The sequence below is a fragment of the Halyomorpha halys genome, unplaced genomic scaffold (assembly GCF_000696795.3).
Source record: "Halyomorpha halys isolate HHAL.00 unplaced genomic scaffold, Hhal_1.1 Scaffold53.1, whole genome shotgun sequence".
Classification (NCBI taxonomy): Eukaryota; Metazoa; Arthropoda; class Insecta; order Hemiptera; family Pentatomidae; genus Halyomorpha; species Halyomorpha halys.
This window is the reverse complement of record NW_027109243.1, coordinates 1,291,898-1,307,314: the sequence shown is the minus strand read 5'-3', so window position 1 is coordinate 1,307,314 and position 15,417 is coordinate 1,291,898. Positions and strand designations below refer to the sequence as shown.

Sequence of the window (15,417 nt, the reverse complement as noted above, 5' to 3'; positions counted from 1 at the left end):
TTCGAATAAAAATTCGACTAAACAATCTGAATACTTTTGTTTTCAAATATTTGAAATATTATTTCAATCGAATAAAAAATTAGTTGAATTCAAAATGATACGAATACAAAATTAGTCGAATATAATATTACTGCATTGTAATAATTCAAAGAAGTAATTTCTTCATAACTGATTATTTTAGTAGAAAATTCACGAATAAAAAAGTATTCGGACGGTTATTCGATTTGTTTTGCTGGAATATTTGATTATTCGTGTAAAATAATGACGAATACAAAAGTATTCGGAAGGTTAATCATATGTTTTTGTAAAAATAATTGATTATTCTAGTAGAATATTCACGAATACAAAAGTAGTCAGATGGTTAATCATATGTTTTTGTAGGAATAATTGAGTATTCTAGTAGAAAATTCACGGATAAAAAAGTGTTCGGATGGTTAATCATATTTTTTGTACGAATAACTGATTATTCTAATAGAAAATTAACGAATAAAAAAGTATTCGTCTCTCGTCAATCGAATAATATTTACCCAACTCTGTTTATTGTTGCCCAAAAGTTTATTGTGTACAAAGACGAAACCATTTCCATATATATGTATATAGATAACTCTATACAGATGTTTTATTTATTTATCTATCGATATTTCTAAATGATTTATTATGATATCTATATAACGTATACATAAATGATTAGTATCTGTCTAAAATTAATTTTAGGTCTTTTTTTAAGGTTTTTCGTCTCTAAATCCTTAACAGTGAATTCGGCGACTAACCATTACCATGACATAGCAATAATACTGTCGAGTGTTGTGACCGTAAACCACTCCAATAGCTGCTCTGAAGTACACATTCACCCACAGTAGGTTGTTCACAACCATAACACTTGGTTCAATTATTATTATTATGGTACTCGTTAGATGCAGAATGTATTCCATTAAAGTAGTCGGCCCATCAAAATCGAAAGTATTATCTAAAAAATTATCCAATATTGTAAATCTGCATTTTAAAAAACCTTTAGCATTTCTTTTTTTTAGTTATCCTCTATCTAGCCATTACTGACATCGTAGGGAGATATTATAACCGCAAATTTTGACTTATCCTTAGTTATATGTTTATCGTTTATAGTTGCCCACGCTCAGCGGAGAAGGGGGTGAGTAAAAGGGAAAAAAATATATAATCGCAAAAGGAAAAAAAAGGACAAAACAATCAAGAATAAATTACTCCTTAGGCGCCACGTTATTTTTTTCTTGGAAATAACGAAAACCCCGAATCATTATGCCCACAATATAACTAAAATATACCACTATATAAACAATTGTTGAATTATGACCACTGGCGAATACCTTTACATATAGATAACAGAAAACCTAGGGGTGTTACCTACCCACCTGTTGAACTATCGTAATATTCCGTGAACAACAACAAAAAAAACATAAGTAAATTAACAAGTTGAAAGCAGAGAAAGAACAGCAGAACTATATGTACAAAAGTTTAATAATAATAAGAAATTTATATACAGAGAATGAAAAAGGAAAAAAAAAGAATTCTTATCAATTAATAAAACAATTAAAACTTATAGGTTGACTTAACATTAACTTAAATGCTTAACCTTAATAACAATATTTACATTATTATCCAAAAGAGTATAAAAGTGGATATAAAATAAAAAACAAAATAAAATTTAGTTCAATCCCCTCGTGGTCCTGGCCGAACATAAGGTTGTCCGATATTTCCTTTCCGGTCACCGTCTCACCACTCCAGAATTATATGAATGTAATCTCTAATGATGTGATGCCGCAACTCTCCTATCCAGGACGTGCTGAAGATTCGTTGCTACGCATTCCACCATATCTCCACTTCTAGTGTTAATGATCGTCTATTGAAGTAAAACACCATAATTTTGAAAAACAAAACATATATGACAACATTTCTCATATGGTGATATTCCGGTTCAAACAGTAAAGACAGAGGACCTTTAAACTATTACCACTTCACAATCGTAACGTGTTCCAAAATCAAACTGTTGCCTTCACAAAACCAAAACCCACTCATCTGAACATACCTTTTCCAAAATCAAACTGTCGCCTTCCCAAAAACAAAACCCACTCGTCAGAAAATATCGCTCGTGTTTTTTTTTTCCATGACAACCGCAACACCTCTTGTCTACACAGATCTTGCCAGTGTTTTTATTTCACCATGGCAACCGTAACAATATCATATAGGTAACCGACCTATTCTAACCAGAGTGAGAAGCTGTAACGTTTTCAAAATTCCACTAAATACAATTCAACCCACCCAGGCAGGAATAGAACCGGCGCCGCAAAGTGGTAGAAATTATGAAAAACCCTCCAAAATGAAACGTGCTTAATCATATGATGAGTGTGGTTTCTTACACTCAAATACCAATAAACGAATTGACCGTAATTATTACTCCCATTAAACAATATTTGCGAGTAGTAGGCCTTATCTTTTTCGGTAATTGGAAAAAAGTGGGTTTTTACTGGTTATTGTTATTTTGTTTTTAACTATCCAGCAAAAAATATTTCGGCCAAGTCAATACCAACGAAAGTTAGAGAACAAATGTAGTTTTATCAAAAGTAGATTTGTTTCTTGAAATATTTTTTTTAAATTTCTACAGCCGCTTCCAATTTAATAATAGAAAAAGTCGTTTTTGCACATTTTTGATGGACCAGAAAAATGAGCTTTATTTACCTTTGAGATGAGACTACTATACCATAAAAGTGTACTTATTGAAATGAAATGAAATGAAAAAATAATTTTACTCTGAGACAGTCCCCTGTTATATCCCCTAAGAATAAATACATGGTTTATACATAATGATTTTTGTCTGGCAAGCATATAAACGTTTCCAGTAAGCAAAATGAAATTACATCGAGATCTTGGCTTAACTACTATTTATAATGTTAATCAATATATGCTTAACTGTATTGTTTACAATGATGCGGAGGTTTGGTTATGCAATAAGTGAAGGACTAGGTGTTGTTTAAAGGAATGAATGGATATGATGGAGAGAGTTCGCGAAGGAGATTGCACGTATGACGAAGGATTTGCTGAAGAAGGTGGTTCTATAGGAGGGCATATATAAATCAGTCGGTTGGTATCTGGTGTTTAATGAGTGGATGGAAGAACGAAGAGTGAGGAGATCAAGGATGGAGGTAGGTTTTTTTATTTTAAGACAGGAATAGGAAAACACCAAGGAGGTATTGCCTTCGAGAGGTTGGATAGAGCCAACCAGCGGGAGACTCGAGAGTGCCTAGGTAACCCAAAGATAAATCTTACAAAGCAATTCATGAGTCTCTTCTGTCTCAACTCTAGTCCTGCAGATACCCTTTCATAGACCAAGGAACCGCAGTCGAAGTGGGGGAAGACTAGAGAGAGAGGATACTAGGAGCTGTCGGGTTTTCTGAAGAATGGAATTACGAAATCTTTGGAATTGTTTGAGTACAGTTATGGGTTTTCGTGTGGTTTGGGTAATATGATTATTCCCGGAGAGGTGTTGGACGAAGGTGACTCCAAGGTTTTTTATTGTAGAATAGAGGTGAATCGGTTGGTCCTTAAGGAAGGGTAGTTGATAGTAAGGGAGGGAATGAAGGAGGCGCTTGGAACCAATAAGGAGCAACTATACTGGATAAGTTACGTTGCCGTAATAAAACGTAAGAAGACATGAGCCTTCTAGGAAGGTGTAAACAAACAAAAGGGGAGAACAATAATCAAATTAATTACTATGAATCATAATAACGTTTGATTTATAGAAAAAAATAATTTTAATGATGAAAAAATAAAGATTTATATTTTTACATCTTAAAATATTATTAAAAAAGAAACATTCGATTTAATTCAATTCCCCTGAATAACACAGGAACCCATGACAATTACAGAATATTTATACAATTTAAAGTCCTTTGTACAAAAACAGTAAGTTCCCTCCACCGGGTGCGACCACAGACCCGAGATATCTTGAGAAATATCTATTTCAAAACGCTCCTTAGCGTGTGAAACACACAACTCATTTCAGCTTCTGAATTATACTATATCTCCTGTCGTCCCTTCATTTATTACTTACCCTAATAATTTTCTTTAAAAAATCCTCACTTCTATTAGAGATAATAGAAAGAACCATTTATGATAAAATGTAATAAAAAGGTAATACCACTTTATAACATGAAATAATTGATTCCACTTTAATGTAAAATTGAAAACCAAATTGAAAATGGCGCTCCCCCCTCCGACATTCCCCTCGAGTATTTATTAACTTTTTAAGAGATTCATTTCGCTGGCCCTAGTTGCTATATTCTTCTTCTAGTAGGCCGCCCATTTCAATCTTCTCAGTGTAATTATATTTACTGGCTAGAGGTCTCTCTCGCCCCTTCCTTCCTTCCCTCTTTTTCGTTGAAGAGAAGACTTAAAAAATTTTCGGATTCGTTCATATGAATATTCATACAGTTTAAACTAGAGAGAAAAATACATAACCATCAAATTAAAATATAATATATACATATATACATACCGTACATAACAATGGTTCATTCATGAATAAGGGTCGTATCCATGGATATTTTAGATATTAGTTTTAACTATAGCTAATTTTTAACAATTTTTGGTTAGAAAATTATCAAATGAAGGTAATGATATTTCGAGCTCAAAAATGTTTTAACTTACCTGTTTTCTGTACTACATGAATAAGCCAATCACGCCATTAGTAACGACCAGAACAGGTTTTGGGATATGATTATAATCGCAGATTCTGAAACAAATATTAATTTATAAAAATAAATAATTTTTTTTATCATTTATTTTGTATAATTCTTACCTCTACAATATTATATTTTATCTTCTATTAATATAAACTAATATCTACTTAATTTATTTTTATTTATATTATGAAGTTTGTTGATTATTTGTTTTATTTTTATGTTTCTCTGAATTAAAGTTGTTATCTCGTTTTGTTTATTTGTGAATCATTACCGATTCTTCCCCCCTCTCCCCCTCCCCGACCACTTCTCATACCTCTCAGTCAACTATCAGCACCCTCATTGTTAAAATAAAACATTGCAAAATGTTATGTATGTAGTATGTTGACTTATGCATTACACAACATTCATTTACCAAAATACTTTGAGTAGAATGTTACATGAATGCAAAACCTCCCCATAGTAGATATTTCATATGAAGGTAAATAAAAATAAAAACTGGCTCTTGCCATAGCAGCGATGGAAACAGGAAAACATTTATCTAAAAATTCAGTTTATTTATGTATATCTCGGCACTCTCTATTACCTATCTATGTCCAATATTATATATATATATATATATATATATGCTTCTTGTAACAGGTTTTTTATTATATTTTCCTTTGAATCTATGTGTTAGTCTTATTCTCGTAAAATGTAACTATTTGTTTGTTTTTGGTAAACTGATCTACTGCTGTGATTATAAATGATGGTCTGATCTCACATTGCCGTCTAGTATTGAATTTGTTTAGCGGGTCACTGAAGAGGATCTAGGAGGGTGAATTCCGGAGAGCGAATTTGTTAATTGGGTGAATTAAGAAAATTATGAAATGGTGAAATTGGAGGAGCAGAAATGGGAAAGAAAAAAGGAATGAATTGAAACATTTGTATTAGGTGTATAGACCGAAAATGATTGTAATAGGAAACTGTAGAAAAAAAAAAATTGTTTTCTTTATATCTTATTAAACCATGTATGTGTAATTTTTATATATCCGATTACGGATTGATGTATGCTATATGCATATGTATGTAAGTACGGGAAATAGTAGTCTGAAATAGAAATAGAAATAGAAATCTGATGTATTTAGATGAATAAAGTATTTCTCTCTCTCTCTCTCAAGATAAGAAGAATTATTTGTTTCACCAAATGAGTAAACTAGTTGTTTTATTTATTTAATTTTAGTAATTTTTAACAATTTTTGAAAATTTAAAAATAATTTCAAAAATATAAAAGTGTGATATTTTTTTATGTAATTAAAACTAAAACACTTAACTATAATTTTTCAGCGTTTGATTATTTTATAATTAAAATCATCCCTCCTGCGGACTCATTAAGAACCCAACAAATTAAAATTCTCTGCAAGCAAATTATTACCCTAATCTTTCTCTCCGCCTCAAATTAGTGATCTACAAAAGTGTGCTCCCTGCTCTACGGAGTACCCATGCTAACCAACATAGCACCTTCAGTGGCCAAGAGGCTCCAACAGTTTCAGAGCGGTATACTGAGGCGTGTACTGAGATATACATCAGTTCAAGAAGCAAAGCAGGACCACATCCATACGACATTCGAATTACCGACGGTGAGATAATTTATATCGAGAAGACAGATCAAATGTTTTGACAGCCTCCAGTACTGTACGGGCCCATTATTTAGGACACTGACACCGACAGGACGGCCACAAAGGTAGCAGACACACACGTAAGGACTCAGATTCGATTGAGTGGCATTTATCTCAATAAGGCAGTATGTACAATTACTAGTCAAAATTGATGAGTCTGCCAAGTATAGGTAGGGGGAATAAAAAATGATGGCTGTTTGAAGGCGATAAAAAAATTTAATTTTTCATTTGGAGCTCTATATCTTAAAAAGTAGGAACAACAGAAAAAAAAAAAAAAGAGAACGTCATTTAAAGATGAGCAAATTTGCTAAAATATGAGCCCTAAAAGAGTTCTTTACGTTGGACAGTTCTCGAGATATAGCTTTTTAAAAAGCAACATTTCATAAAAATGTATGGGACGTACTGAAAGATCAGTAGTTAGTGAATTTATTTTGAAAAATCTTTATCTCAAAATCATTTGACGTATAGTTCTCTATTAGCACTCAAATTAAAGCGAGTTTAATGAGCTATAAAGTAGTTTATGGTGTTTATCTTCGTAGGAGTAATAGTTTTCATGAAATTTGCTAATTTATTTAAATTGATTTCTAGTTGTTCGGACAAATTTTTATTTGCCACATTTATATTCATATGTGAATATCATAAAAACTACTATCCCTACGAAGACAAGTGTCTGTCATAAACTACTTTATAGTGAGTTACATTTCCTTTATTTTGAGTGTTGGCAGACATATGTGCGTCTTATGGATCTAGAGATATATTTTTTCAAAAATCCAACATTTTATACGAACAAATAGAAATTAATATTTTGTGAGTTTATTTCGTCAAATATCATAAAAACTACTAGTCCTACAAAGATAAACATTATTAACTATTTTTTAGTAAATTTAACTAGCTTTAATTTGAGCGCTGGCAGACATCTGTACGTCAAATGGTTTCTGAAATGAAGTTTTTCATAAATCTAACTTATTGTCGGAACAACTGTAAATCAATTTATTTTAGCATATATCATGAAAACTACTATTCCTACGAAGGTAAAGGTCATAAACTTCTCTATAGTCCATTATAATTTGATTGCTAATAGACATCTGTACGTCACAAAGTTCCTGAGATATAGATTTCTCAAAATAAATTAACTAACTACTAATCTTTCAGTAGATTTTTAAGAAATTTTGCTTTTTAAAAATCTATATCTCGAGAACTATTTGACGTAAATAGCTCTTTTAGGGCTAATATTTCAGCAAATTTACTATTCTTTAAATAATGTGCTTTTAGGTTTTCTAATGTTGTTTTTTAAGATACAGAGGTATAGACCTCCGAATGAAAAATTTGTGTTTTTAAGGTTTTGAAACCCGCCATTTTTTATTCCCCCAACCTATACTTGGCAGATTCATCAATTTTGACTATTAATTATACATAGTTTTCATTAAAGTAATTTAAAATTGGAGTGAGATAACTACCTTTTTTTCTCCCCGGCTCTTATACTATGACTGGTCCATGTGGGAAATGAACCCGCAAGCGTTCTAAATCTCTTACTGCTCGGACACTTGTCCCAATGTGCTCGGCTATCAAGCCCACATACTTATTTATACTCATATTCGTGTTCGCAAATAATTAATAAAAATTTAAATTAATATAAAAAGGATAGGAAAGATATTTAAAATTTAAATAAAGAGGGTAAGAAGAGAAAAATTTGATTATTTATTAAAAAAATTAATAGGAAACCAGTAGTTAGAGTAGAAATAATACCCAAAATGATATAAAATTTCTAATAAGAAATATATCCAATGAAAAAAAAATCAAAATTTAATTTAAATTATTTCCTAATGCAGTAAAACAATTTCTTCTAATTTTTAAAACTGTAAACTTAAATAAAAATTAACATAATTTTAAAAAAGAAGAGGTTAATTGCGAAGTAAATAAGCGGGAGGAGGGAGCTGTGAAAATGTAAGCTCCATTCCGTAGCACCGGGCGGGTCGATGTAGGTAAGTGACGTCAACGATCAGTGTGACGTCATGCCTGGTGACGTTGGTTCAGCGAAGTTTAAACGCCTGTATCCAGAAATAGTTTCACACCGTTCAGTTTAAACAACTTTAACGGCCATGTCGAAATATATTACCAATAAACTTATACGATAACGATAATAAAATAAAAATCGTAAAGTTTTTTTTAATTTTATTTGATGACCACGTTTTTATGACTCCGGGACAATGGTTATGTAGGCTGCAATATCTGGAATGACAATAGATATGTAGGTTTTAAAGTCCAAAAGTTTGGTTTATTTTTTTGTTTACTTTTCAATTTAATTTTTTTTTTTTTGTTAACTATAAGTTCCTATAAAACAAAGAGCTTTCTAGAAGACCTAAGAGGATATAGCGATCTTGGCGTAAAATATTATTTTGGACTCCCCGAATATCATACCTCATCACTAGCTCTAATATTATTCGTTTGTTTTGATATTATTTTTTGGTTTTTGCGTAGGTTTTTAGCCAATTCATTTTGTGTGTATTAACTTATTAATTCATGTATATGTGTTTTAAATTTATGTATTAGTTCTTTTTAATTAATTTTTTTTTCTGTTGTGATTGTTTCATTTCGGCCTTTTTTATACATTACTATTTATTGATGATTTCTGTTAAAATGCATAATTGATTAAACGTGTCCCGCGGATCACTGAAGGAGTGAAATAGAGTGTTATCGGAGTGTATTGAACGAATCGGAAAATTGTTATTTGGCTTTGGGCGAAAAGAAGGAGGAAAACAAATACACTGTAAGATCGCTCATTGCCCTTATGTAATAAAATTATTAACGGAATATAGTCCGGGTGCGCTCAAGTAGTGATTAAACTAATTATATTTCGCCAACGATTCGCTCTGACTTCCAGTCTGAAAGCCATCATGAAGCCCTGCAACGTGGGGCGAAACGTTGGCTCAAAATAAATAGTTTAATCACTACTTGAGTTTTTATTTGACCGCTCTCGGACCATCATGCTTTTTTGAAAACAAATTTATGTCAGGGAAAAAAATTGTAAAGACAGATAAAAAAAAATATTTTTGAAGTGTATTATATTTATTTTATTGATAATTAGTGTTTGAAAAATGGAAAATGTTAATGTATTGTAGTGCATATGTGTTCACATATGGATTGATGAGTACGCTGTGTGTTATGGCAATCCAATGAATTTGGGCAGCAGAGCCAAATAAAGTATTTTTTTCTCTGTTAACTATAAATTTATTTTCATTTTTTTTTAACTTTACGTTATTTTGTATTTTGTAATTCAAATTTATTTAACTATTCACGTGAATTATGGACAAAGAGATTTGTTGTGTATATATACATCGTTGTTATGTGGCATCTATATGCATCGGTAATACCAAGCGCAGCAGGCTAAGGGTCCGTCTACGAGGCTTTAACCCACCGGCTTACCGCTTATTCAAGCTGCTCGATTTTTGGGGTACCGTTTCGGGTGTGACCCTCACCCACCCAATTTCTACCAGGCCTTCACAATCTGGATGACGGCGGATATCTCTAAAGCGATTTGGTAGACGTATTTTTCGTTCGATACGCAACTTGAACTTCAGTGAAGACTAAAATGACTTTATTCTTACATATTTACAAATACTACATAGTTATATGGTTACAGATATCTCTCTGTAACTGTAACTGTCTTAGCTATTTTTTTTTTTTTTTTTTTTTTTTTCTTACCTCCTAAAAATTTTATTTATTTAATACATTTACAATATATAGGACTTACAACTAAGTATTATATATACAATTTATTTACAATTTTATCTTCCTTTGCCTTGTGGCATTATAAGATGAGGAAGCTGGGTCCGCTGAAGGCGGTTTATACATGTGGGGCTATATAGCCAGGGGCTAACAAAGAATGGGGAGGGGCCATTCCGGCTGGTTGTGAACTGTCTTAGCTATCTAGTGCTAGGAAATATATATGTACACTTGAGAAGAGGGGGTAGGAAGAATAATGAAATAGGAGAAGGGGTTTGGACCAATCAGATAATTTTAGGAAACTAGGCGGGGCCTAGAGAGCCTATGAAATTAGAAATAAATATCTGGGAGGGGAGAAAAGGCGTGTCTTGGAAGAGAGCATCGGGTTCTTTCCAAGAATATGAATTATTACCCTGGTAAGGTTTGGGTCTGCGATGGGCTTGTCAGAACTGACTTACAAGTGTTAAACATAAAATAATTAGACAGATGCCATTCTAAGATGACAGCTTATACCTGCCTAAGATGTGCCAGATGTCTATAGTTTATACTGATGGTTTACTTATAATAATAGCTGTTAAATACTATAGCGTTTGTTAACTCGGGCACATCGAAAACCATCCATTCTCCCAGCGACTGTGAGTGACTTTTTTATTTGACAAAATCTCGAGCTTTCCTTTTGGTTTTAAATCATTATACTATTAAAGAGTTAATTATTTCAGAGAAAATATTATATTGGTTATATTATTTTATAACAAATTTATTTTTTGTAATAATAATAGCGTATATTTTATTTCTTTATATTTTAACATTATGAAATTTGTATATCATTTTGAAGTATATTTTCTTTATTATTTCATTATTTTGATTTTTTGTGAGATTTTTATTTTCAGATATTCCGTATATTTTGAACCCGAACCAGCGATTACATTATTACTCTAGAGAAGAGATTTGTAGCTTTATTTACGAAGAGCCCCTCACACCCTACAGGTGATTCTATAAAAAAAAAAAAAAAAAAAAAAAAAAAAAAAAGTACACTTCTGCATTCCGAACCATTGGGGCAGTGTTTCCCAACCCACAGAAGTTTGCGGACCACTAAGCCAGAAATTGAAGTGTGGTTTAACCACCACTCCCCACTTATGGAAAAGTAGGGCCCCGCTAGGAATATATTATTTGATTTAGGTAGCTTAGACTGCATTTTGAGTCTTTTTTTACAGAGTGCTTACAAGTAAAAAACTTTCAGTTAGCACCCAAATATTAGGAAAGATATTTAATGAAAATGTTCTTACAAAACTAAATGTTTCCAGACCCTCCGGTTGGGAACCACCGTTCTATATATACCTCTTAACTAAAACCACTTTCAACCAAAACTTGAAAACCAAATTTACAAATAAAATTTGAATTTAAAATTTTTGAAACCATTTCCGTGGCAAAAAAAAAAAACCACATTCACAACAACGGTAAAATTCACTTCATAAAATTTATTAAAACTGAATAACAATCAAATTTTAAAAGAGAAGAAGGTGGTTGGGGAAGCGGTCAGTGAAGGACACAAATAATTAAAAACCTATTTATTAGTGCTACCATAAAAAAAACAAGATAAAAACCATAATGATTAAATAGAAGTACAGATAAACCAGAAACATAAAATGATAACAGATAGTACAGGCAGGTACAAGAGTAATACTGAACAAAATGATAAGAATATTGAAACTATAAATAATAATAATTTAAAGGGAATATAGTAACATTAAAATTAAGAATGAAAGTAGAAAATAAAATAGATATGAAAATATTATCTAGATTAATAGACAATCGTTTCTCTTTCTTATTTTAATAAAATAGGTATCCAAATTAAGTCTCAAGACACTCTTTATGATTTAATTAAAAGTTCAACGTTTCGGGCAATTTGGCCATCCTTATGTACAATCTTAAATATAATTTACACTCACTTCAATAATTTAAAAACTATTCGCAGGATATTCTGCCCAGGTCATTAATTTCAGTCAAAATAGCCCCATTTTATTCCTTTTCCATTAAACTTTAAAACTTTTAATTACAGATTAACTTATCATTTGCTTATTAAAGTGAGATATGAAAGTAATAATATTGTTAAGTTAATCTATAATTAAATGTTTTAAAATTCAATGGAAAAGGGATAAAATGGGGTGATTTTGACTAAAATTAATGACCTGGGGCAAACAGCCTACAAAAGGTTTTTAAAATTTTATGTGAGGTGTCAATTAATATTCAAGATTGTCTTTGAGTCCTTTTTCGATGGCCAAATTGGTCGAAATGTTGAACTTAATAAAGAATGTATTTGAAATAAACAATAAATTTAGGAAATCATAAATAATAATATGCGGCTTCGTAGATATATCTTCATCAAAACATGGATATTTTGTCTGGAGTACACTGAACAGGCGCCAAGGTATACTATTTCGCATAACGAACTACACTCAATTGAATAATACTGTGCGAGGGATAGTTTGTAGAGTATTTATTCCAATAAAACAATTTTAGAATATAATTTTTTTTTAATCTTAATTTAAATTTATAACTGTACATAATAATACATCCAGGAAATTTGATGTAAAGTTTATAATGGAGTGACAGAAGCATGTAGAGAAACTACCCACTGGTAGCATTCTAATAACGGTTTTACATTAGGTTTCGCGGCCATCTTATTTTGAGGCACCTCGGAGGAGAGGAAGGGAAGAGGAAGCAAAGTTAGAAACTAGTGGGTTTGGATGGTTAGGGAATTTACAGTGAAAGGAATGGTACCTGGTTCGGGCTAGATCGGTTATATATGGAACATTAAGGTCTTTATGTACGATTTTATTCGTGACAAAGTAAGGAGCTTTGAGGATTTTACGAGGGACTTTGGATTGTAAGGATTGGATACGGGAAGAATTCAAAGGTTTAGTGGAGTCCCAAAGCTCAATCACGTATTTCCAGATAGGCCTTATTATTGTAAGTCTTTTATAATGAATTGGAAGTTTAGACCGGTATGCTAGTCTGTAATAGTCGGAATCTACGTGGTTTCCTGTCATTTTAGCCTTGTTGTAAGAGCAACATTATTGAAGTATAGTGTAGGACAGTCGGTAGGTTTACGACGAAGAGTAAAGGTGATTTGATGGGATTTATTTTTATCCTTCAATTTCAGCACCATTCTTCGAGGGCTATGATGTAGTATTAAGGGTTCGGGAAGCAATCAAAGGGTTTAACTGCGAGCACACATATGCCACCACCATACGTGGTGTTAGGATTAGTTGGGATGTCGGCTGTATAGACAGTATAGAGAATGGGTCCGAAGATACTTGAGGAACACCAGCGAACCATTATTCCATCGAAGGCGAGGTCTTCCTCTGCGTCATGTTCCATGAAGTACATTTGTCACTATTTTCTTTGGCAGATCACTCTCAGCCATCTGAGCAACATGCCCTCCCCACCTCAATCTACTGAGCCTCACAAACAGGACAACGTCTGGTTCCTTATATAAAACTTTGAGCTCCTGGTTTGTTCGACGTCTCCATAAGTGGTCAACCTTGACAGTAAGTTTTGCTCACCAGCCTTGGAGATAGTCCACGTTTCCGAGCCATAGAAGAAGTGGTCGAATAATTGTCTTGAAACTGAATTAATATTTTACTATTTTATGACAATGTCGCCTAAGGAACAAGAAACTCTTAGGGCTTTGTTTCTTGAACAGAATATAAAATTTTGAAGATGATCGGATACACGGGGGGGGGGGGATGCATACTCCAGCAATGCTCCCAGACATCAATAAAGTGTTATCTCGATAATCCGAACTTCGGTACCTCGAACACTCCAGTAATCCGATATGGCGTAAAAAAAAACTTCCTTTTCTTACTATACATTATAGTAGCCTTCGGGGGCGGTACAACGATTATAGTGGTCATACAATTTTTCGATACCAATTTTATAGTATGATTTGTCTTTAGCCTCAAAATAGGCCTCAGTTCGGTGATTACTCCTTCATCAGCACTAAATTTCTTTCCAGCGAGCATTCTCTGCAGGTCTGAGAACAGGAAAAAGTCGCTGGTGGCCAGATCTTTAGAATACGGTGAATACGGAAGCAATTCAAAGCCCAACTCATGAAATTTTGCCATCGTTTTCTTTGATTTGTGACACGGTGTATTTTCTTGCTGAAACAGCACTTTCTTCTTCTACAAATGGGGCCATTTTTCCGCTATTCGTCCTTCAAACGCTCTTAGGGCTTTGTTTCTTGAACAGAATATAAAATTTTGAAGATGATCGGATACACGGGGGGGAGGGGGATGCTTACTCCAGCAATGCTCTCAGACATCAATAAAGTGTTATCTCGATAATCCGAACTTCGGTACCTCGAACACTCCAGTAATCCGAAATGGCGTAAAAAAAAACTTCGTTTTCATGAGAAAGCTCAGCAGGCAATAATATTTTTGTTTTCAAATAAAAGTGTACATGTTTTAAGGACATTTTTAACTTCTCGATCATTAGGAAACTTGTAATCACCGCGAAAATCGAAACTTCCATGCTATCATCCAGTGTATCTTATAGTAGTGCCCGCTGGTCTGTTACTCTAAAAGGTTTTTATATCCTATTCTTTTTGAAACGTTTTAAAATAAAAATAATTTAAGTAATGTTTTATTCCAAGACATTTTTCATTTAAAGTTTTCAATAATTTTTATTGAGTAATCTTTTACATATTTTCGATATCGGGTAATGTAATTCCTATGGAAGTGTTCATATTATATTTTATTGGAATTAGAAATACGTAACATCTATTGTATAAATCATTTGATTCTATAAAACTAATTTAATTAATAGTATAGAAATCTGCATAATACAAATTTTGTTGGAGAACTTTTTTTTTCTCATGTTTTAAATAAATCCATACAAAGACTTTTTTTTATTTATAATTTTTTTCATAAATAAATAGTTTTATAATTTTAAGAAACTAAATTATCACTTAGCATTACTGAGTGTAAGCATAAATTATACGAAAGTGCAGAATGCAATCGTGCTGCGAAGGATAAGCAATTAACACATTCTATAAGCATTGCCGCCATTAAACGAAGAAAGCCCTAAAATGAGTTGTAGCAAAAAGAAAAAGCTATGAGAATTTAAGTCATGTCCTGTCTCAGAGGGTCGGAGTAGTATATGAGGTGTGGCAGAAAAGTAATGAGACTGATTTTTTAATTACCAAAGTTTTTTTTTTTAAACATCAATGTATCCCCTTCAAAGTGTTTCCCTTGGGCGGGTAAACACTGATAAGAGACGTTGTTCCCACTGTTGGTAGCAGTTGGTATGGTCTTCAGCATGCTCGT

General features: G+C 32.5%; 1 protein-coding gene across 2 annotated transcripts in view; it reads right to left on the bottom strand.

Annotated features, from left to right (window-relative positions):
• rdgB (retinal degeneration B) overlaps positions 1-15,417 on the bottom strand; it is a 184,052-nt gene that overhangs the window by 159,280 nt on the left and 9,355 nt on the right. For both annotated transcript variants that reach the window (XR_001344934.2, XM_014438141.2), the window contains exon 2: positions 4,678-4,762. The gene's annotated coding sequence lies outside the window, so the exon portion shown is untranslated. The remainder of the gene's footprint in view (positions 1-4,677; positions 4,763-15,417) is intronic.